The sequence below is a fragment of the Anomaloglossus baeobatrachus genome, chromosome 2 (assembly GCF_048569485.1).
Source record: "Anomaloglossus baeobatrachus isolate aAnoBae1 chromosome 2, aAnoBae1.hap1, whole genome shotgun sequence".
Lineage (NCBI taxonomy): Eukaryota > Metazoa > Chordata > Amphibia > Anura > Aromobatidae > Anomaloglossus > Anomaloglossus baeobatrachus.
In genome coordinates this window covers 653771927-653794320 of record NC_134354.1, presented here as the reverse complement: position 1 = coordinate 653794320, position 22394 = coordinate 653771927, and the positions used below count along the sequence as shown (strand labels likewise).

The 22394-nt window shown below is 49.5% G+C and overlaps 1 protein-coding gene across 1 annotated transcript in view; it reads left to right on the top strand.

Moving 5' to 3' along the window:
* Positions 1 to 19339: 19339 nt before the first annotated feature.
* The window catches only part of LOC142292006 (retinol dehydrogenase 7-like), a 47182-nt gene continuing 44127 nt past the window's right edge, over positions 19340 to 22394 (top strand). Inside the window, exon 1 of the mRNA XM_075337040.1 lies at positions 19340 to 19397. The gene's annotated coding sequence lies outside the window, so the exon portion shown is untranslated. The remainder of the gene's footprint in view (positions 19398 to 22394) is intronic.

Below are 22394 nucleotides of genomic sequence, written 5' to 3'. Positions count from 1 at the left end.
TCTTTACTTGCTTCTCGGTAGTGTCTATTAATTCTGGGATTTTAATAAATCCATACATTTTCCTCCTTGGTGATGCAATTTTAATGTTGAAGTGTGTAAATAAGATAACCATTGAATCCTAGTTAGCAATGAAAAAACAATCTCATATAAAAAGCTCAAAATATAGAATGCTAAGAACATACAGTGATAAATACAATATATTTTAAAATGCACACTAAAAAAATTGTATATTTTTTACCTCCCCATTCCATTCCTGCTTCACAGATTTTGACGAAACTGCCCAGGACTGGTAAGAAAGTAATCTTTTCCCAACTTCTTGTTGCGCAAAAAATCTTTGTTTTTTTTTTGTTTTTTTTTTTAAGGCTGGGGCCCCACGGGGCACTAGTGCGATGCTGGCATGATAATCGGCTCACGCTGGCAGTACAGCAGAGCTGAGTGTCATGCTAGTATCCTTAAGACTGAGGTCCGACTGTGCGAGCAGACCTCAGTTGCGGGGGGCGGACCGGAACAGAGGAGGGGAGGGAGAGATTTATCTCCCTCTCTCCTCCGTAGCCGGCTATTGCGATTCTCGCTCTGCACGTGCGGTATACCGGTGTACCGCGAGTGCAGTGCGATTTTTCTCTCCCCCATACACATGAATGGGTGCGAGAGAAAGAGTCTCGCATTACAGTCGCAGCATGCTGCGATTGTTTTCTCGGTCCTATTAGGGCTGAAAAAAATAATCGCTCATGTGCGCTGACACACAGGCTAAAATTGGTCCGAGTGGAATGCGATGTTTAATCGCACTCCACTCACACCGATTTTCTCGCCGTGTGGCTTAGGCCTAAGGTTTTTACCCCAGGATTCTCTCAAGAACACCTTAAAGGGAACCTGTCAGTAGATTTGGGGCCTATAAGCTGCGGCCACCATTAGTGGGCTATTATATACAGCATTCTAACATGCTGTACAGTATATAGGAGCCCAGGCCGCTGTGTAGAACATAAAAATCACTTTATAATACTTACCTAAATGGTCGCTGCAGTGGAATTGGGTCATATGGGTGTCTCCGTAATCCGGTGCTGGCGCCTCCTCTTTCGGCCATCTTCGTCCTCCTTCTGAAGCCTGTGTGCATGACACATTCTATGTCATACACACTCGCCGGTCCCACGGAAGCGCACTACAATGCTTTGATCAAAGTGCGCCTGCGCAGGACCGCAATGCCGGTGAGTATGGATGACGTAGGACTAGGACGCGTCATGCACCCTGACTTCAGAAGAAGGATGACAAGGATGGCCGAAAGAGGAGGCGCCGACACCGGAGAACAGAGACGCCCATATGACCCAACTCCACCGCAGCGACCGTTTAGGTAAGTATTATAAAGTGATTTTTATGTTCTACACAGCGGCCAGGGCTCTTATATACAGCATGTTAGAATGCTGTATATAAGAGCCCAGTGGTGGTGGCCGCAGCTTATAGTCACCAAATCTGGTGACAAGTTCCCTTTAATTAATTGGGCCCATAAATTTCTATAGATACAGAAAAAAAGACACGGAATGGACGGCCATTTGCATCAGTCTTTAGACTGCGAATGTCAGATTTTACCAAAGTTTTGGATATTGTATTATATAAAAGGTGGTTGTTACATAAAACAAAAATGTTGAACGGAGTGAAATTTTGGTTAAATGGGTTAATGATTGACCGATGGACAAAAGACAACCATTAATAGAACACCATGGAATATCATGGAGGTCATTCATTGAAGTATTGTTTTTAATATAATCATTAATTTAATTGAAGATAAAATTATGTTACTGAGAAATTTAGGCAAGAGAAGGCTTCACAGCAGTGGAACTGTCAGACCTTGGTTCAAAAACTTTCCTGGAACGTGCAGACCTCCTGATTACTTGAATGAGTACAGTGTTTCCTCCACAGCTGCTGTAATGAAAGGTTTATAGAAGAACATGCCGCACCACTCACAGCCACTACACAATGTACAGAACCCCTTTTGTTGAGTCCAACCCTTTAGCTTATTTGTGAGGGTGCCAGGAGTTGGTATCCCACTCACCTGATATTCCTTACTTATCCTAAGGATAGGTTGTCAATATTAAAACTTTTATGGGCTCCCCAATCCTCTGCTATAGAGTGTCAGCTGTAGTGGGCTACTGGTTGGTTGTTACAGCTGTTACTCAAGCAAAGGTGAGGGATTATGGAGCACAATGCAAGAGCAAAGTGCACTTAAGCCTTAAAGGGAACCTGTCATCAGAAATTTTGCTTTAAACCAAAAAGTTTCCCCCTCTGCAGCTCTTGGGCTGCATTCTAGCAAGGTTCCTGTACTTTTTGTGGCCCCTTTTAAACCAAATAAAGTACTTTATAAACTTGTACCTTTTGCTATGTAAATTTTGGAAATCGTCCATGGGGGCGGGCTCTCTGGTGACCGTTGCTGTTCCTCCAGCAGATTTACGCCGCCCCCCCAATGCTGAATTTCATATCTCAGGACGCCGCCCCTGGGCGCCCGTGGTCCCGCGCATGCGCTGTGGCGACTGTAGCGGGACTGTGCACTGTGTGCACCTGTGACCGCTGGTGACGTTTTGCGCAGGCACGAGGTTATGGGGGGCGCTGTGAGTGTCATCAGCAAGTGCCGCCCATAACCTCGTGACCGCACTTTCCCCTCTTCCTCCAGCATTCTGCGCAAGCGCTTGCTGGCCAGATGACCTGATGTCACCTCTTTCCCATCTTGCCCTGCTGCAGGCTAAGATGGGAAGGAGGTGACGTCGGGTTATTTGGCCGGCGAGCGCTTGCGCAGAATGCTGGAGGAAGAGGGGAAAGTGCGGTTACGAGGTTATGGGCAGGCACTTGCAATGCAATCACAGCGCCGCCCATAATCTCGTGCTTGTGACACACGTCACCAGCAATCCTGGCGTGGGCGGCACCTCGGGCGCAGTGGGCGGCGTCCTGATGGATGAAATGGAGCGTGGGGGGACGGCGTCAATGTGCTGGAGGAACAGCAACGGTCAGCAGAGAGCCCGCCGCCATGGACGATTTAGAAAATTTACATAGCAAAAGGTACAAGTTTATAAGGTATTTAATTTGGTTTAAAAGAGGCCACAAAAAGTACAAGAACCTTGCTAGAATGTAGCCCAGGAGCTGCAGAGGGGGGAACTTTTAGGTTTCAAGCTAAATTTCTGATGACAGGTTCCCTTTAAGAACCAGCCTTGGAGAACTTGTGGCAGTGACACTTCGTTCTTTGCATTCATTTTCTTAGTAAGATATAAGAAATGTTTTTCAGTTTTTAGGAAACTAACCAACCTTTTCATTAAAATTGTGAACAAGATAACAGGCTTAAGCTGACCATACACATTAGTTGGCTGTTAGTCGAATGATTCGTTGACCGATTTGGCCCACAGCTACAGTCATATGAAAAAGTTTGGGCACCCCTATTAATGTTAATCTTTTTTCTTTATAACAATTTGGGTTTTTGCAACAGCTATTTCAGTTTCATATATCTAATAACTGATGGACTGAGTAATATTTCTGGATTGAAATGAGGTTTATTGTACTAACAGAAAATGTGCAATCTGCATTTAAACAAAAGTTGACCAGTGCAAAAGTATGGGAACCTCAACATAAAAGTGACATTAATATTTTGTAGAGCCTCCTTCCTGGATCCTGGATGTATATACAGTTAGGTTCAGAAATATTTGGACAGTGACACAAGTTTTGTTATTTTAGCTGTTTACAAAAACATGTTCAGAAATACAATTATATATATAATATGGGCTGAAAGTGCACACTCCCAGCTGCAATATGAGAGTTTTCACATCCAAATCGGAGAAAGGGTTTAGGAATCATAGCTCTGTAATGCATAGCCTCCTCTTTTTCAAGGGACCAAAAGTAATTGGACAAGGGACTCTAAGGGCTGCAATTAACTCTGAAGGCGTCTCCCTCGTTAACCTGTAATCAATGAAGTAGTTAAAAGGTCTGGAGTTGATTACAGGTGTGTGGTTTTGCATTTGGAAGCTGTTGCTGTGACCAGACAACATGCGGTCTAAGGAACTCTCAATTGAGGTGAAGCAGAACATCCTGAGGCTGAAAAAAAAAGAAAAAATCCATCAGAGAGACAGCAGACATGCTTGGAGTAGCAAAATCAACAGTCGGGTACATTCTGAGAAAAAAGGAATATACTGGTGAGCTTGGGAACTCAAAAAGGCCTGGGCGTCCACGGATGACAACAGTGGTGGATGATCGCCGCATACTTTCCTTGGTGAAGAAGAACCCGTTCACAACATCAACTGAAGTCCAGAACACTCTCAGTGAAGTAGGTGTATCTGTCTCTAAGTCAACAGTAAAGAGAAGACTCCATGAAAGTAAATACAAAGGGTTCACATCTAGATGCAAACCATTCATCAATTCCAAAAATAGACAGGCCAGAGTTAAATTTGCTGAAAAACACCTCATGAAGCCAGCTCAGTTCTGGAAAAGTATTCTATGGATAGATGAGACAAAGATCAACCTGTACCAGAATGATGGGAAGAAAAAAGTTTGGAGAAGAAAGGGAACGGCACATGATCCAAGGCACACCACATCCTCTGTAAAACATGGTGGAGGCAACGTGATGGCATGGGCATGCATGGCTTTCAATGGCACTGGGTCACTTGTGTTTATTGATGACATAACAGCAGACAAGAGTAGCCGGATGAATTCTGAAGTGTACCGGGATATACTTTCAGCCCAGATTCAGCCAAATGCCGCAAAGTTGATCGGACGGCGCTTCATAGTACAGATGGACAATGACCCCAAGCATACAGCCAAAGCTACCCAGGAGTTCATGAGTGCAAAAAAGTGGAACATTCTGCAATGGCCAAGTCAATCACCAGATCTTAACCCAATTGAGCATGCATTTCACTTGCTCAAATCCAGACTTAAGACGGAAAGACCCACAAACAAGCAAGACCTGAAGGATGCGGCTGTAAAGGCCTGGCAAAGCATTAAGAAGGAGGAAACCCAGCGTTTGGTGATGTCCATGGGTTCCAGACTTAAGGCAGTGATTGCCTCCAAAGGATTCGCAACAAAATATTGAAAATAAAAATATTTTGTTTGGGTTTGGTTTATTTGTCCAATTACTTTTGACCTCCTAAAATGTGGAGTGTTTGTAAAGAAATGTGTACAATTCCTACAATTTCTATCAGATATTTTTGTTCAAACCTTCAAATTAAACGTTACAATCTGCACTTGAATTCTGTCGTAGAGGTTTCATTTCAAATCCAATGTGGTGGCATGCAGAGCCCATCTCGCGAAAATTGTGTCACTGTCCAAATACTTCTGGACCTAACTGTATATTTGACCATTCCTGTTTACAAAACAATTCCAGTTCAGTTAAGTTTGATGGTCGCCGAGCATGGACAGCACGCTTCAAATCATCCCACAGATTTTCAATGATATTCAGGTCTGGGGACTGGGATGGCCATTCCAGAACATTGTAATTGCTCCTCTGCATGAATGCCTGAGTAGATTTGGAGCGGTGTTTTGGATCATTGTCTTGCTGAAATATCCATCCCCTGCGTAACTTCAACTTCATCACTGATTCTTGCACATTATTGTCAAGAATCTGCTGATACTGAGTTGAATCCATGCGACCGTCAACTTTAACAAGATTCCCGGTGCCGGCATTGGCCACACAGCCCCAAAGCATGATGGAACCTCCACCAAATTTTACTGTGGGTAGTAAGTGCTTTTCTTGGAATGCCGTGTTTTTATGCCTCCATGCATAATGCCTTTTTGTATGACCAAACAACTCAATCTTTGTTTCATCAGTCCACAGGACCTTCTTCCAAAGTGTAACTGGCTTGTCCAAATGTGCTTCTGCATACCTCAGGTGACTCTGTTTGTGGCATGCTTGCAGAAACGGCTTTTTTCCTTTTTTCGCATCACTCTCCCATACAGCTTCTCCTTGTGCAACGTGCACTGTATTGTTGACCGATGCACATTGACACCATCTGCAGCAAGATGATGCTGCAGGTCTTTGGAGGTGGTCTGTGGATTGTCCTTGACTGTTCTCACCTCTGCCTTTCTGATATATTTCTTGGCCTGCCACTTCTGGGCTTAACAAGAACTGTACCTGTGTTCTTCCATTTCTTTACTATGTTCCTCACAGTGGAAACTGACAGTTTAAATCTCTGAGACTACTTTTTGTATCCTTCCCCTGAACAACTATGTTGAATAATCTTTGTTTTCAGATCATTTGAGAGTTGTTTTGAGGAGCCCATGATGCCACTCTTCATAGGAGATTCAAATAGGAGAACAACTTGCAAGTGGCCACCTTAAATACCTTTTCTCATGATTGGATACACCTGCCTATGAAGTTCAAAGCTCAATGAGGTTACAAAACCAATTTAGTGCTTTAGTAAGTCAGTAAAAAGTAGTTAGGAGTGTTCAAATCAAGAAATTGATAAGGGTGCCCATACTTTTGCACCAGTCAAATTTTGTTTAAATGCAGATTGCACATTTTCTGTTAGTACAATAAACCTCATTTCAATCCAGAAATATTACTCAGTCCATCAGTTATTAGATATATGAAACTGAAATAGCTGTTGCAAAAACCCAAATTGTTATAAAGAAAAAAGGTTAACATTAATAGGGGTGCCAAAACTTTTCATATGACTGTATCTCAACCAATTATCCCATACACAGGAGCGCTCACTTGGCCACACTCTTCTGTATTCTCCTTGAGAAAACTTCTAGCTGACATGCTGACATGTTGTTTGGTGGTTTATATCAGAGAGAACAATGCAATAGGCAGTTCAAATTTGTACATGCAAGTTTGACTTCTCTCACGATCATCAGTTGGCCGGTGCCCCCATACGCATTGGAATGTCGGGTGAACCTGTTGATATTGGTCGGTTCAGAGGAAATTAGTCTAATGTGTATGGGGCCTTTAGGGATCATTCACATTGCAATAGCAAGTACCCAGACCCTGCACTACAGTCCAAAGGCCTTATCTATTTGAAGACATTTTATCTAATTGATAGGCGGATTACAATCTAATCTATTCCCAAGGACACACACTAGCATATACAGTATATGTTGGCAGTAAAGACAAGAACTTTCATTCTTTATAGTCTTCACACCCATCTCTTTCAAAGTACAATTAGTGCAGCTAATTACTATGTTACTGTAAACTAGCTGTTTTACTTTTGATTTGCACATAGCAGGTGACCAAGATCCCTTTTGAAGATCATTCTTGAACTTCTGCATAACATTAGTCCTGTTTGCACAAAGTTAAGGTGTCGCGGGCGGAGGAGGGGACGCTGCGCTCTCCCACTGCTCGGGTCCGGCTGCTGCGGCCTGCTGCTGCTCGGTGGCTCGAGCGATGGGCCGGATCCCGGGGACTCGAGCGGCGCTCCTCGCCCGTGAGTGAAAGGAGTTTGGTTTTTGGCGATAGTTTATTGTCCGTGACGCCACCCACGGTTGTGGTGATTGTAGGAACACCACCGCTGCTCTGTATGGGAATCCCGGGAGCGGTGTCAGGGAGCAGCAAAGTTGTTAGTTCTCCCCTCCGTGGGTAGGGGGTGGTTGTCCCGGGGCCCAGTGATGAGTTGGAGGATGAGGGATGGCGGGGCCGGTGCAGGGCTTGGTGGGGTGCAGGGACGCGGGGGCAGCGCTGTGCCTCAGCCTGAGACGGTGACACAGTTCTCGGTAAAACACACGGCTGGAAAGACGGTTCCCACGGACGGCTGCTGTTGCTTTTCCCCGGTAGTTGACGGTGACGGTCCCTTTTCCTGCACCTAAGTCTATGTTGGTAGCGATGGGTTCCCACTGGTTACCCGCTCCCCGGCTTTGATATGTGCCGGAGGAGCCCCTCTTTGCCTGCAGGCGCTGGCCCTGAGAAACTGGTGCCTTGGCGGTGGCGGTGTCTCTCTCTAACGGTCGGACTATTGCCTTCAATCGGGACTTGGTTGTTGGGAGACCCGGAGGTCCCCTTCACTGACGGATTTGGCAAATTCACGGCGACTCCTAGCCTTGCCGGGATCCGAAAGGCCCCTGCCAATGGTGCTGGCTTCTCTTCGTATACCGCTCCGGTACCGCCGGGCCACCACCCGTCCACGGTCCTTTCGGCAACCTCCAAGTAGCCTCTCCTGCAGACAGTCACCGCCGTCTGCTGACCTTGCTGTTCTCAGTCCGGGGCACACACCCGAACCAACTTCAGGCTTTCTCAACTGTCTCTTTCTCTGTCACTACTCTCACTGTCCTCCTTCTCCTTCCTTTCTTGCTCCTCTACCACTTCACTGTTTACTTCTCCACTTCCCTAGCTGAACTCCTGGTTTTCCCGCCTCCAGGGCTGTCAACTTCTCAGTGGGTGGAGCCAACCACCTGGCCCACCCCCTGGTGTGGACATCAGCCCCTGGAGGAAGGCAACAATGATTTTTGTGTATCTTTGGTGTACCTATCCGGGGTGTAGGGTGTGGTGGTGTCATGACCTGTGACCCCTGGCTTGCCCAGGGCGTCACAAAGGTAGGAAAGAGTGATGATCACTGGGTCATCAAGGCAAACAGCAATGAAGGGGTAATTGCAACTCATCAAATACCAATAGGTTGTTAGAAAAGCAGAGTACAAAGAACAAAGAGATATAGAAACCTAATGGAGCTAGAAAAACAATTGAGGGGCAGGGTTAAGCAATTCGAAACACAGGTGAGAGCACAGAAATAATTAATTTCGATTAACCTGTTATCCTCCCCTGTAATAAGTTAGAAGGTAATGTTGAGGTTGTAAGATTGTCTTTTTGTATTTATTGTGATTGCCAAATGGTTGTCAGAATTACAATTCACCCAACAGTAATATGACATCTAATAGGTCCATTGCAAGCTTGGTATTACTGTAGGTGGGCCATCTAGACGTGGACAAGGACATGGCCATGTGGCTTGTCTTCATTTGATGCAAAAGGGATTTTTGCCCAACGATGCTGGCATTGCAATTTGGCTGGCTTCCCCCAGCAGTGTTTTCTGTAGTGTAGAATAAATTTGAAGGACTCTTAGAGGACTTTTATTTATCCCTGCTGCACCAGATGGTCAGATGAACTATTGCATCGTCTACACTGCCCTGAATCTGTGGTGTGGGGGAGCTTTATCTACCACAGTCTGCCTATTAATCAATTTGGAATGGTGTACATATCGGGCCTTCTGATAAACTGTCTTTGGCGGGGAAATGCGTTGAGGCATTTGGGGCGAACAAGGCAACTGCATCATATTAAGAGGACTCTGCAGGAATTGTAGTCCATAATGAAACAGCAGAATTGGCTCCACGGGTTTCCGTGACCATCCAGCTTTTTTTCTATGTGTGAATACAAGGAATCATGAAGGATCTTCCTGTGTTAAGTATCAACGCCTGGAGTTATATGAATCAGTTCTGCTTCATCTAGACTCTGGTCCTACTTTTGCTGTTTTTTGCAGTTTGTCTACTTGTGGTCTGATTCCCTCCCCCCTTCCATTGTTTTGCTTCCCTATAATTAGGTACCAATGTTAGGGAACATGATTGTAAGGGAGGGACAGCCACTGTTGGACGGGGGCGCCATATTTTTGGGCGAACTCCGTTGATAGTCAGCATAATATTGGGGTAGAATGATTTGAGGTTATCCGTAGGCTCTGGGACATCAGAATCTCTGGCATACATATCAGTATCTCTGGTATACTTATTGTGGGTTTTATTGTTTCAAGCCATATGGAGGGGGACCACTCCTAATGCTTCATCTCTGCATATGACAATGATGGAAAGGATACTTTTTCCAGTATGTTTCCTTCACCATTAATTCCACAGTGCAGATATAATCATCACTATTCCCACTAGGGCTCAAACCTAAATTTCAAACAGTATGGCCATATCATAAGCTCAATAGAAGAGAAGATCATTTATGTCCTCCTTATGAAAAATATAAACTTCAGTAGTATTACATCCACAGGTAATGTATATAACATGCATGAACTGTACTGAAAGGCATTTTGGTGATTTTGTACCTACAGGTTCTGTATGTTCAGCCCTTGAAAATTTGTGTCATCATTATGCCTCATCATAAGCAACATTCTGACCCACCAGAAGCCCTATGCTGTTACCTTTCTAATACTGTGCCATATGGTGACAAAGTATTGTTGGAAAAAACTACAGGGAGATTGTATTTCAGCACCAAATTTGTATCTCCTGCCAGAAAAACAGCACAGAAACAGTGTCAAAACTGTTTTTGTGCATTTTTTTTACAAGAGGTGCAGATTTGCTGAAATGTATATACCATATATTATTACATCAAATCTGCATCTCCTGGCAAAAAAATGCAACAATACTGCATCGAGATTAGAAGTAGGTTTTTTTGCCAGAAGATGTAGATTTGGTGCAGGAATTTGGTGTATAAATTTCAGCATCAAATCTGCATCTTTTGCAAAAAAATGTGGCTTTCTGCCAGAAGATGTAGGTCTGATTGAACTCAGTTCACCTGAGGTAAGGTCACTGAGTTCAATTAGATTACCTGAGGTGAGTTTTCCTGCAGTTACAGCTGCAACTGCACATGAACTCACTGACGTCACTGCTCACAGCTGTGGTTCAGTCAGTCTCTGACTACAGCCACAGCGGGCAGTCATGCTTTGTGCCCGTAAGTTGCGACTTCAGGATGTAGCAAAGTCAGGATCATCATGAGACCTCATGTGGATTACGTCGAACCTGAGTGTTTTTGGGGTTAATAAAGGGGGGAAAGGGGTGATTTTTTTTCATTTTATTTCAAATAAAGGGTTTTTTCGGTGTTTGTTTATTTCTTTTCACTCATAGACCCTACTAATTACTAATCTAGGACATAGTGGCAGCTGTAAGCTGTCATTAACCCATTATATTACCCCACTTGCCACCACACAAGGGCAATTGGGATAAGCAGGGTAAAGTGCCTGGATCGTCGCATCTAATGGATGTGACAATTCTGGACAACTGCAGGCTGCTAGTTTTAGGTTGGGAGGCTCAATAACCATGGGTCTCCCCAGCCGGAGAATATCAACCCCATCTGTCAGCTTTATCTTGGCTGGGTATCAAAATGAGGGGGGGAAGACCACATGCCTTTTTTAAAATATTTATTTAAATATTTAAAAAAAAAAGCTGCATGGGGTCCCTCTTATTTTAATATACAGCCAAGATAAGCACATGGCTGGGGGCTGCAGTCTGTAGCCATATGCTTTATCTGCTCTGTGTATCACAATATGGGGGCACCCTATGCCAATTTTTAAATTTATTTATTTTTATTACCATAGGTACACAAGCAGCGTGTGTGATTCCAACCAATCACAGATGCTGTCACAAAGGGTGGGGCGCGGTCTGAATGCAACCAATCAGAGACATTGGGACAGTTGGTTGGCATTGGAAGCAATTAATTTGTATGAGGGTTAATATTTGGACTTGGAAGCAGTAAGAGGTGTTTTTTTAATGGCCTGGATTTTCGGTCTGGGTTTTAGGAACGTCTGCTAGATCTGGGAGAGACTGGCCATTCTCCTACCTCCAGCTCCAGATAAGAGGCAGCTCATCTGCCTCATTTCTCTGTCTGGGAGTGGAGGCGAAAACTCCTTTGTTAGTTAGCTCTGCTAGAGACAGACTGCGTGTGAGGACGTGTGAAAGGCCTATATGTAACTGTTTTGTTTATTGTGTCTTTCCTTATACTTATGCGGGAGAAAGGCTGCTTATTTTCGTTACTTGGACGTGAATGGACTTTTATATCAAAACCACAAAGATTTATTTAATCACCCTACCTGTGTTACGGGGGGACCGGCAGATTAGGACCAGGGGGTATATATCCTAATTGCCAGTCGGGGCCCACCGTGCTCCAGATGACAAAGGAGCTGCTGGCACCTGAGGGTTAGGCGGAGACTATAGAGCTGGATGGCTCTTAGATAACCCAGGAACTCTGGGAACCGGTCACGTGTGTTGGGACACGTCAGACCGGATGACAACCCGATTAGCGTTTTGGTGCACCTAGCGCTACACCAACCACGTGTGCAGGAAACACGTCAGGCCGGGTGGTAACCAGGTAGCGTTGACCGGAAGACCGCCACGAAAGCGCCCTGTCGGCCACGTGTGTAGGACACGTCAGGCCAGATGGGTATACCAGTAGCGTTGACCGGGAAGCCGAGGAGGATAAGGAACACCCTGTTAACTCCACAGGGGTCCTGGGGCACGCTGTCCGTGCGCGTAGGGGGCACAACCGGACAGGTGGCTCAGCAGGTGCGTTGTCCGTGTGCGTAGGGGGCACAATCGGACAGGTGGCGCAGCAGGTGCGTTGTCCGTGTGCGTAGGGGGCACAATCGGACAGGTGGCGCAACAGGTGCGTTGTCCGTGTGCGTAGGGGGCACAATCGGACAGGAAGCACAGCAGCCGCAGCCCAGTTAACGCCACTGGGCTGCTATAGCAAGACTGGAACGGCAGGAGGGAAGCACGGCGCCTGACCCTGATGTGCCGAGCCACGAATCTTGGCGTGACAGGCACCGTTCGCCTATCCCTACCTACCGCTTCCCAACATAGGCTTATGCCGCAATGAGGCTCTAACATGGAGGTGTGCTCTGACTGAGCAAAAGTGAAGACTGCGCACCTCCATGTTGTCTCCAGCCCCTTTTATAACCTGGGTCCGCCCCAACCCCAGGGTGGAACCACCAAGGTCAAATAGCAGAGTGCCATGTGTCATCAGTGACGTCACATGCGACTTATCCGGAACCGCCACGTCATTGATGACCTCATAGCAGCCACGCCCCAAACACTTCACCAGTCATCGTCTGACGACCAATACTGAGGTGCCAGATCATAGGGGCGGGCCTCTGCGAGCCAGTCCGGAGTTGCCACGTCATCAGGACACCTGACACCCTCTGTCCTATCAGGGCCTGCCACCTCACGGACATGCTCAGTGAGGTCCTTACCGGACCTAGCCTCTGGTGCACTAAGTGCCTGAGCATGCCCAGTAGCCTGAGCAACAGGCTCAGAAAGCAGACTATCAGTTTGAGCATGCTCCGTAGGCACATCCCAGAACTTAGACACAGCACGAAGTCCAAGTACCTGTGCAAAGAGGCTGTTAGGGTTAATTGTGGGAGCATGCTCAGTAGCCTGAACTGAGGACTTAGTCTCAGACATAACACAATCAGTCTGAGCATGCTCCCTAGGCAAAACACCGGGCTTAAACTCTGGCTGGGGTAAATCGGCGCACGCATGCGCACTAGCCGCCTCTCCACACTTAGACGTGGTGGAAGGAACAGCCAACTGGATGACCCGAGGCACGGCCAAGAACGGCAGCCGGCGCCTGGGCGCAACAGGAACCGCAGCAGGCTGCTTGCGGCTATGGCGGCGCCGGTTCGTAACAACCTGTGCCTACCTTGACTGCTGCTGGTGAGCGAATCCCTTACATCGCATAGTGAATAATATGTGACGCCCTGGGCAAGCCAAAGGTCACAGGTCACAACACCACACGCACCCCACATTCCCTGCAGGTACACACAAGGTCAAAACTAAAATCCTTGTTGCCTTCCTCCAGGGGCTGGTGTCCACACCAGGGGGTGGGCCAGGCGGTTGGCTCCACCCACCGAGGAGTTCACAGCTCTGGAGGCGGGATAACCAGGCAGATGAGTGTTAGAGTTGAAAGTGAAAGGAAGTGAAGTGAAGTGGCAGAGGAGCCAAAGTAAGAGCAACAGAGAAAGTGACAGCAAGAAGCCTGAAGTTGGTCCGGGTGTGTGCCCCGGACTGAGACAGCAAGGTTGGCAGACGGCGGTGACCGTCTGCAGGCGAGACTGATTGGAGGTTGCCGAAAGGACCGTGGACGGGTGGTGACCCTGTCGCGGGTGGGGAGGAGTGTGTCAGCACACTATGCTCACCCCTTCTGCTCGGGTCCGGCGGCTGCTGCTCAGTGGTGGCTCGAGCTGTGGGCCGGATCCTGGGGGTTCTCGAGCGGCGCTCCTCGCCCGTGAGTGAAAGGGGGGTTGTTGGGTGTGGGAATAGTTTATTGTCCGTGACGCCACCCACGGTTGTGGTGATTTCACCACCGCTGCTCAATATGGGGATCCCGGGGATGGTGATGCGGAGCAGCCAGGTGTTGTGTTGCCCCTCCGCGGGTAGGGGTTGGTGATCCCGGGGCCCGGTGATGGTGAGGGAGGTGCAGGGCCTGGTGGGCGCAGGGACGCGGGGGCAGCGCTGTGCCTTGCGGCACTGTGGTACTCACTCAGCCTGAGACGTTGACACAGTTTTACGGTAAACTACACGGCTGGAAAGACGGTTCCCACGGACGGCTGCACTTGCGCTCCCAGTAGGTGACGGTGACGTCCCTTTTCCTTGCACCTTTGTTTCTGTGTTGGTAGCGATGGGTTCCCACCGGTAACCCGCTCCCCGGCTTCAAGCTGGACCGGAGGAGCTCTACTCTTTGCCCGCAGGCGCTGGCCCTGAGAAACTGGTGCCTTGGCGGTGGCGGTGTCTCTCCTACTCTGGTTGGGCTGTTGCCTTCAATCGGGACTTGGTTGTTGGGAGATCTACGTCCCCTTCACTGACGGATTTGGCAAATTATGGCGACTCCTAGCCTTGCCGGGGTCCGAGAGGCCCCTGCCCTGGTGCTGACTGTCCTTCGGAACACTGCTCCAGACCGCCGGGCCACTACCCGTCCGCGGTCCTTCCAGGAACTTCCAAACGGTCCCCCTCCAGACAGTCACCGCCGTTGCTGACCTTGCTGACCTGTCCTGCACACAGCTGGACTACTTCAGGCTTCCTTTCTGTCACCTTTCACCTTCCTTCAGTTTCTCCTACCCCTCCTTTACCACTTCCACTTCTACTTCTACTTTCACTTCCTTAGCTCATCTTAGCTGTTTACTCCTTCACTCCCCTAACTGTTCTGCCTGGTTTCTCCCGCCTCCAGAGCTGTGTCCTCCTCGGTGGGCGGAGCCAACTGCCTGGCCCACCCCCTGGTGTGAATCATCAGCCTCTGGAGGAAGGCAACAAGGATTTTTGGTTAGCTGTGGTGTTCCTAACTGGGATGTAGGGTGTTGTGGTGTGTGACCTGTGACCCCTGGCTTGCCCAGGGCGTCACATTCCCCCTTAGCAAAATGCAGACCGTCCGCGGGCTGCCCGTCCAACACCGGTTTTATTTTTTCTGAAAAATATAACATGGTCAAATAATAACATAAATACATTTTTAATAAATCTTCCCATAACGGGAGGCACATTTCTTTAACGTTGCATAACGGTTCACGGTTACGGTTTCCGCTCTCTCCCACCCAAGCAACCTGGCCCTGATGCTGCCCCTAAAGCCCAGGCTGCACCCCTTGACCCACAGTCCAGCACACCATACCCGAGCGGGATCTGTCCTTTCCCTCCAGAGGGTAGCCGCCGGTTCCTTTGGTGGCTGGGCCCCAGCCTGCTATGCTGAGGGCCCTCCCTCCAACCTGCCTCTCCGGAGGCGGCATTGCGGAAAACGGTAACGGCAAACAACTTATTTACAAGCCACTTAACGTTTGTGGTTGCCCTGCAAGTTCACGGGCTTGTCCATGGATAGTTCCCATGCAACTTTTTAAACGGTCCCCACGGGGACAACGGTGCCGGCTCCAGCCGGTTGCAAATCAAGCAGACAATCAGGTTAGGTACTCGGTAATCATTTTCATCATTTTCAACTTTTTCAAACTTTTAAACAAACAAACAACTCAGTAGTGGTCCCAACGGGGACTGCTGCAGCGGGCATCCGCTGCCCTTTTGCGGCTCAACAGTCCATTCTCATTCGTGGGACCCTAGTGTCACCTTCACATGGTGCACCGCTCTGGACCCCAATGGTAGCTCGCTGCAGGCGATCTTCTTCCATATTCATGCGGGCATGCACATCCGCTCTACACCCCTCTCGGGCATCGATCTCCCTGCGCAGCTGCTGTTGCCGTCGCTCCCAGCCGGGAGCACTTTCTGTTTGCTCCGGTTCAGCGTGTGCGGGGAACGGGCCCAGCCAGAGTCCCTCCGTGTCGGCTACGACCGGCACCTTCAGCAATGAGGGACCCCGCTGTGACATGGCCTGCTCTGCCCCCTGGCAGCTGCATCCCCGCCGTGCCTCCGGTGCATCTTTGCTGACGGCTTCAGCCTTCGGCTCCTTCCATGGAAGCGGATCAGGGCGGTCACGAGCTTCTGCTGCAGGTCGGTCCGCCGGGGCGGATTGGCAGGGTACCGCTACCGGTGGTGGTGGTAGCGGGCCTAGTGGCGGGGCAGCAGCAGCCAACACGGGTAGCAGGGGAGGTAGCAGGGCGAGCGGGTATGGACCGGGTCCCTCAGCCGCGATGACCGACCCACTAGGGGCACAGGGGCGTGGGTCACTTACCCTCCCTTCCAAGACTCCCTCCACCTCGCGTCTCCGTATGGCCGCCACCACTGCCGCCATGTCGGCCTCCCACTCCTCCATGAGGAGCTGCATCTTGACCTACAGACGGCTGCTTTGCTGGACGGTCCGGACTTCCACCCGAGCTGCGGGGCCAGGCGCGGGGACCACGGTGTTGTCGGTCGGACTCAGCATCTTTAGCAGCGGCCCCTTCCAGGAACCAGTCAATGGCCGCAGGGTCCTGGCGTCCCTGCTTCTATAGCTGCGCTCACATACAGCCAGCCGCCATCGCGTCCCCCTTAGCTCTTTCCGGCCCCTCCTCTCTCGGGGCGGGGTTTTGGCCTTCGCGCCTCTGCTACTCGAGAAGATGCTCGAGCGGGAACTTTTCGCGCCAAAGATGGCGACTTCTGAAATTTTTCAGCCGGATACCTCCGGCGGTAACAAGGCGCACCTCTACCAAACGGCAGAGCGTTAAGATCCTGTTCGTGACGCCAAGTTGTCGCGGGCGGGGAGGAGGGTGTCAGCACACTACGCTCACCCCTTCTGCTCGGGTCCGGCGGCTGCTGCTCAGTGGTGGCTCGAGCTGTGGGCCGGATCCCGGGGGTTCTCAAGCGGCACTCCTCGCACGTGAGTGAAAGGGGGGTGTTGGGTGTGGGAATAGTTTATTGTCCGTGACGCCACCCACGGTTGTGGTGATTTCACCACCGCTGCTCAATATGGGGATCCCAGGGATGGTGATGCGGAGCAGCCAGGTGTTGTGTTGACCCTCCGTGGGTAGGGGTTGGTGATCCCGGGGCCCGGTGATGATGAGGGAGGTGCAGGGCCTGGTGGGCGCAGGGACGCGGGGGCAGCGCTGTGCCTTGCGGCACTGTGGTACTCACTCAGCCTGAGACGTTGACACAGTTTTACGGTAAACCACACGGCTGGAAAGACGGTTCCCACGGACGGCTGCACTTGCGCTCCCAGTAGGTGACGGTGACGTCCCTTTTCCTTGCACCTTTGTTTCTGTGTTGGTAGCGATGGGTTCCCACCGGTAACCCGCTCCCCGGCTTCAAGCTGGACCGGAGGAGCTCTACTCTTTGCCCGCAGGCGCTGGCCCTGAGAAACTGGTGCCTTGGCGGTGGCGGTGTCTCTCCTACTCTGGTTGGGCTGTTGCCTTCAATCGGGACTTGGTTGTTGGGAGATCTACGTCCCCTTCACTGACGGATTTGGCAAATTATGGCGACTCCTAGCCTTGCCGGGGTCTGAGAGGCCCCTGCCCTGGTGCTGACTGTCCTTCGGAACACTGCTCCAGACCGCCGGGCCACTACCCATCCGCGGTCCTTCCAGGAACTTCCAAACGGTCCCCCTCCAGACAGTCACCGCCGTTGCTGACCTTGCTGACCTGTCCTGCACACAGCTGGACTACTTCAGGCTTCCTTTCTGTCACCTTTCACCTTCCTTCAGTTTCTCCTACCCCTCCTTTACCACTTCCACTTCTACTTCTACTTTCACTTCCTTAGCTCATCTTAGCTGTTTACTCCTTCACTCCCCTAACTGTTCTGCCTGGTTTCTCCCGCCTCCAGAGCTGTGTCCTCCTCGGTGGGCGGAGCCAACCGCCTGGCCCACCCCCTGGTGTGAATCATCAGCCTCTGGAGGAAGGCAACAAGGATTTTTGGTTAGCTGTGGTGTTCCTAACTGGGATGTAGGGTGTTGTGGTGTGTGACCTGTGACCCCTGGCTTGCCCAGGGCATCACAACCCGGCGGTACCGGAGCGGTATACGAAGATTAGTCAGCACCAGGGCAGGGGCCTTTCGGATCCCGGCAAGGCTAGGAGTCACCATAATTTGCCAAATCCGTCAGTGAAGGGGACGACTGTCTCCCAACAACCAAGTCCCGTTTGAAGGCAACAGTCCAACCGTAGAGGGGAGACACCGCCACTGCTAAGGCACCAGTTTCCCAGGGCCAGCGCCAGCGGGCAAGAGTGGAGCTCCTCCGGTTCATATCCAAGCTGGGGAGCGGGTTACCGGTGGGAACCCATCGCTACCAAACAACAACACATAGGTGCAGGGAAGAGACCGTCACCGTCAACTGTAGGGGACATCGGCAACGTAACCGTCTGAGGGACCCGTCCAACCAGCCGTTTGTTTACCAAGAACTGTATCGTGTTTACTGGCTGAGTGAGTACCTCCGTGCCGTGCGGCACAGCGCTGCCCCTGCGCCCCTGCACCTCCACAGGCCCCATAGCCCGCCTGTCCACCATCCCAACTCCATCACTGGGCCCCGGGATCACCAACCCCTACCCACGGAGGGGCAACACAACAACTGGCTGCTCCATACCATCACTCCCGGGATCCCCAGCCAGAGCAGCGGTGGTGTACACCCAATCACCACAACCGTGGGTGGCGTCACGGACAATCAACAATCCCCACACCCAAACCCCCTTTCACTCACGGGCGAGGAGCGCCGCTAGAGTCCCCGGGATCCGGCCCATCGCTCGAGCCACCGAGCAGCAGCAGGCCGCAGCAGCCGCGGCAGCCGGACCCGAGCAGTGAGAGAGCGCGGCGTCCCCTCCTCCGCCCGCGACAAATATTTTAAAAATATCTCATGCACTTGCTGCAAAATATATCTGCAGCGTACATCGACATGAGCTTCGGGTTTGAACATCAAAGCCCGTCAATTTATACTGCATATACAGGTGTGAATTTCACCCTTTTCTGTGAAGGTGTGAAATGTGCGGCTCCTCCATGCCTTCTTCACAATGATATTTTCAGCAGTAAATACAACTGTGGTTATTGCTGCAGCATCTGCAATGTGGAATCCTTACCTACGTGGAAACCCACATGGGAACCTACAGTAACTTAAAAAAGAAGGCTGCTATTGAAAGCTGTAGGCTGCTCACTTTGTGTAACACTGATCAAGGTCTTCCATTTAACAGAACAGTTAATTATCATCAGACTGTAATCTTTACTCATATATACACTGGTGGTGGGGGTGGAGAAGCGAGACTGAAGGTCACTCTACAGCTTCTTCAGAACGCCAGTGCAGCCAGGCTCCCATTGGGAAGCAGTCCATATACCAGAGCAGGGAGGGGACACGGCAGCACTCTGTGAGTTCATACAAAATATACCATAGCGTGAATGTTGTGTTTAACAATAGATTATTATGTCTAAAATGTATATGTATGTAATGCTTTTCTCACTAATGAGTAAACAATTCCCAATTAGACAGTGGTGACCATTGCTTCTTTATTTTTCTCATTTAAAGGTAAGGACTCACTAAAAGCTCTCATTTACATTATAATAAAGATGGCTGAGCTCGCCAATATTGGTGGGTTCAGTCGACAGTCTAATCTGTACGGAGGCTACCAACTCTCCCCAGACAGAAGATGGGGAAAGAAGGATCCACGTGTTAAATTTCAGCATCCAATCCTTGTTCTCCCTACTAGGTGTCCCTAGAAATAAACAGCTTCCAGATCAGCTTGGCACAGGCTCTCACATGGAGAATACAGGGGCATTCGGCCAAGCCAAGCTTTCCTACGTATAGTGGAGTCAGAAGAGGTAGCTCTTGCCCAAACTATTGTTCATTTGACAGCTATTTATCGTGTATTGGGGACTACAGCAGCTGCTATTCAGCTAAAGTAATATTTATCTGTGAACAAAAAACTGCACAGCCATTAGGAAACATTTGAGATTTAAGCTAGAGCATGATTGTGAGCTGAACCTTGGCCACGGTGTGTGTAGTTACCTGTTTCCTGGGTTCAAATATCTTCAAGGAGTTTGTATGTTCTCAGTGGGTTTCCTCCAGGGTCATACTGATAGGGAATTTAGATTGTGAGCCCCAATATGGACAGTGATGATCACGTCTGTAAAGCACTATGGAATTAATGATGCTACATAAGTCAGATATATAAATAAAGTATACTAATTTCTGTTTTATAGAACAGTCTATACTTCTGACCAACTAAAAACTAGGGTACCCTGATTATAGGACAGATATTATATAGGAATCCTGATATATGTGCTGGGGTCAGAATCTTGTTGAGTTAAGGCCCCGTCACACACAGAGATAAATCTTTGGCAGATCTGTGGTTGTAGTGAAATCATGGACATATTGTTCCATTTGTACACAGCCACAAACCTGGCACTGATTGTCCACAATTTCACTGCAACCACAGATCTACCACAGATCTACCACAGATCTACCACAGATCTACCACAGATCTACCACAGATCTACCACAGATCTACCACAGATCTACCACAGATTTATCTCTATGTGTGACAGGACCTTTAGTGCACTGTATTTAATCAACTTTCAACCTCAACTTAAGACATGTTGTAAGGGAGGCAGAAACACTAATGACGGGACCACACTGGGTTATGTGTGACCCTCGCATGGCAGCACAGCAGGAGGCAAGTGTCATGCGAGTGTCATTGCGACTGTGGTCCGATCGTGCGATCAGACCACATCTGCGGGGGGCAGGCCGGTGCTGCGGAGGGGAGGGAGGAATTTATCTCCCTCTCTCCCCAGTAGCCGGCAATTGCAATTCTCGCACTGCTCTTGCATTACACCAGTGTAACACAAGATCTCGAGCGCGATAGCACCCGCCCCATCGTACGGCCGACATGTGGTGACCGCTGCCGTAGCGAACATTATCGCTACGGCAGCGTCATGCGCACATACCTGCCTAGCAACATCGCTGTGACCGTCGAACCGCCTCCTTTCTAAGGGGGTGGTTCGTTCAGCATCACAGCGACGTCACTAAGCAGCCGCCCAATCAAATCGGAGGGGCAGAGTTGAGCGGGACGAACATCCCGCCCACCTCCTTCCTTCCTCATTACTGGCAGGACACAGGTAAGGAGATGTTTGTCGCTCCTGTGGTGTCACACGTAGCGATGTGTACTGCCGCAGGAACAATGAACAACATTGTTACTGCAGCAGCAACGATAATTGGGAAGAGGGGGTGATGTCACCGATGAGCGATTTTGAACGTTTTTGTGACGATTCAAAGTCGCTCATAGGTGTCACACACAACGACATCGCTAAAGCGGCTGGATGTGCGTCACAAATTCCGTGACCCCCAACGAGATCGCTTTAGCGATATCATAGCCTTAGGGTGGCTTTACACGCTATGTGCAATCGTGGCATTTTTCCATGAATTTTTCCTTGTTTATTTTAATCAATAAAAACAAGGAAAAAGCATCCCAGCAAAGTCTATGAGAATCCTGACTTGCTGTGCACACGCTGCTTATTTTTTCATTGCAGATTTTGTTGCTGAAAAAGAATCAACATGCCAATTGTTTCTGTGTTTTTTGTTTGCTTTTCTATAATCCTCTGCAATTCTTTATCACTACAGTGGATTATAGCGCAGCACTTCGCTTCACACACCGTACATACAGCATGGTGTGTGAGGCTCTAAGTAGCTAAGTAACCCGGGGTCGTCATGGTGATGACCCAGGATTACCATGAGTACAAGGAAAAATGAAGAGTACATGACTCGCCCACCCCAGGGCTGTGGGACACCCGGTGCTGGGCCGGACTAGTCCGGGGGTCGTCAGTGGTGGCGGGGCCCGACTCCGTGGCCCTGGTGGGTGTCAATTAAATATGGCTAGGTGAATAAAGTTTGTGTTCGTGACGCCACCTGTGGTATGCGGCTATTTAGACGCCGCTGCTGTATGAGGCCTCCGGGGTGATGGAATGGCAGCAATGGTGGTACTGCTCCCCACAGGTGGAGCGGTGCCCCGGGGCACAGTTGGTGCTCGTGAGAGTCTATGGTGTGATGTGTGAATAATACGGTGTAGGGCCGACAGGCAGTGAAAGAAACAGGCACAAACAGTAGTCTCTTTACCTTCTCCTCTTTTACTTGGCAGAAGTTTAGTCCAGGGAGACCGTCACAGATGGTAAAGATGATCCGGCCGGCCTGGAAGTGCCTGGGGGTGATCTCTTTGGCCAGTTGAGTATGAGGCCTGCTCCCTGATCTTTCCTTTTCTTCTATAGGACCCTGCACTCTGAATTTAGCAATGGCCCTCTTGCTGCTGGGACCAGTGGTTCATCCCTTTTTCTGTGTGGTAGGCTGCGCAGGCCCTCTCTGGTGCTTCTCTGCA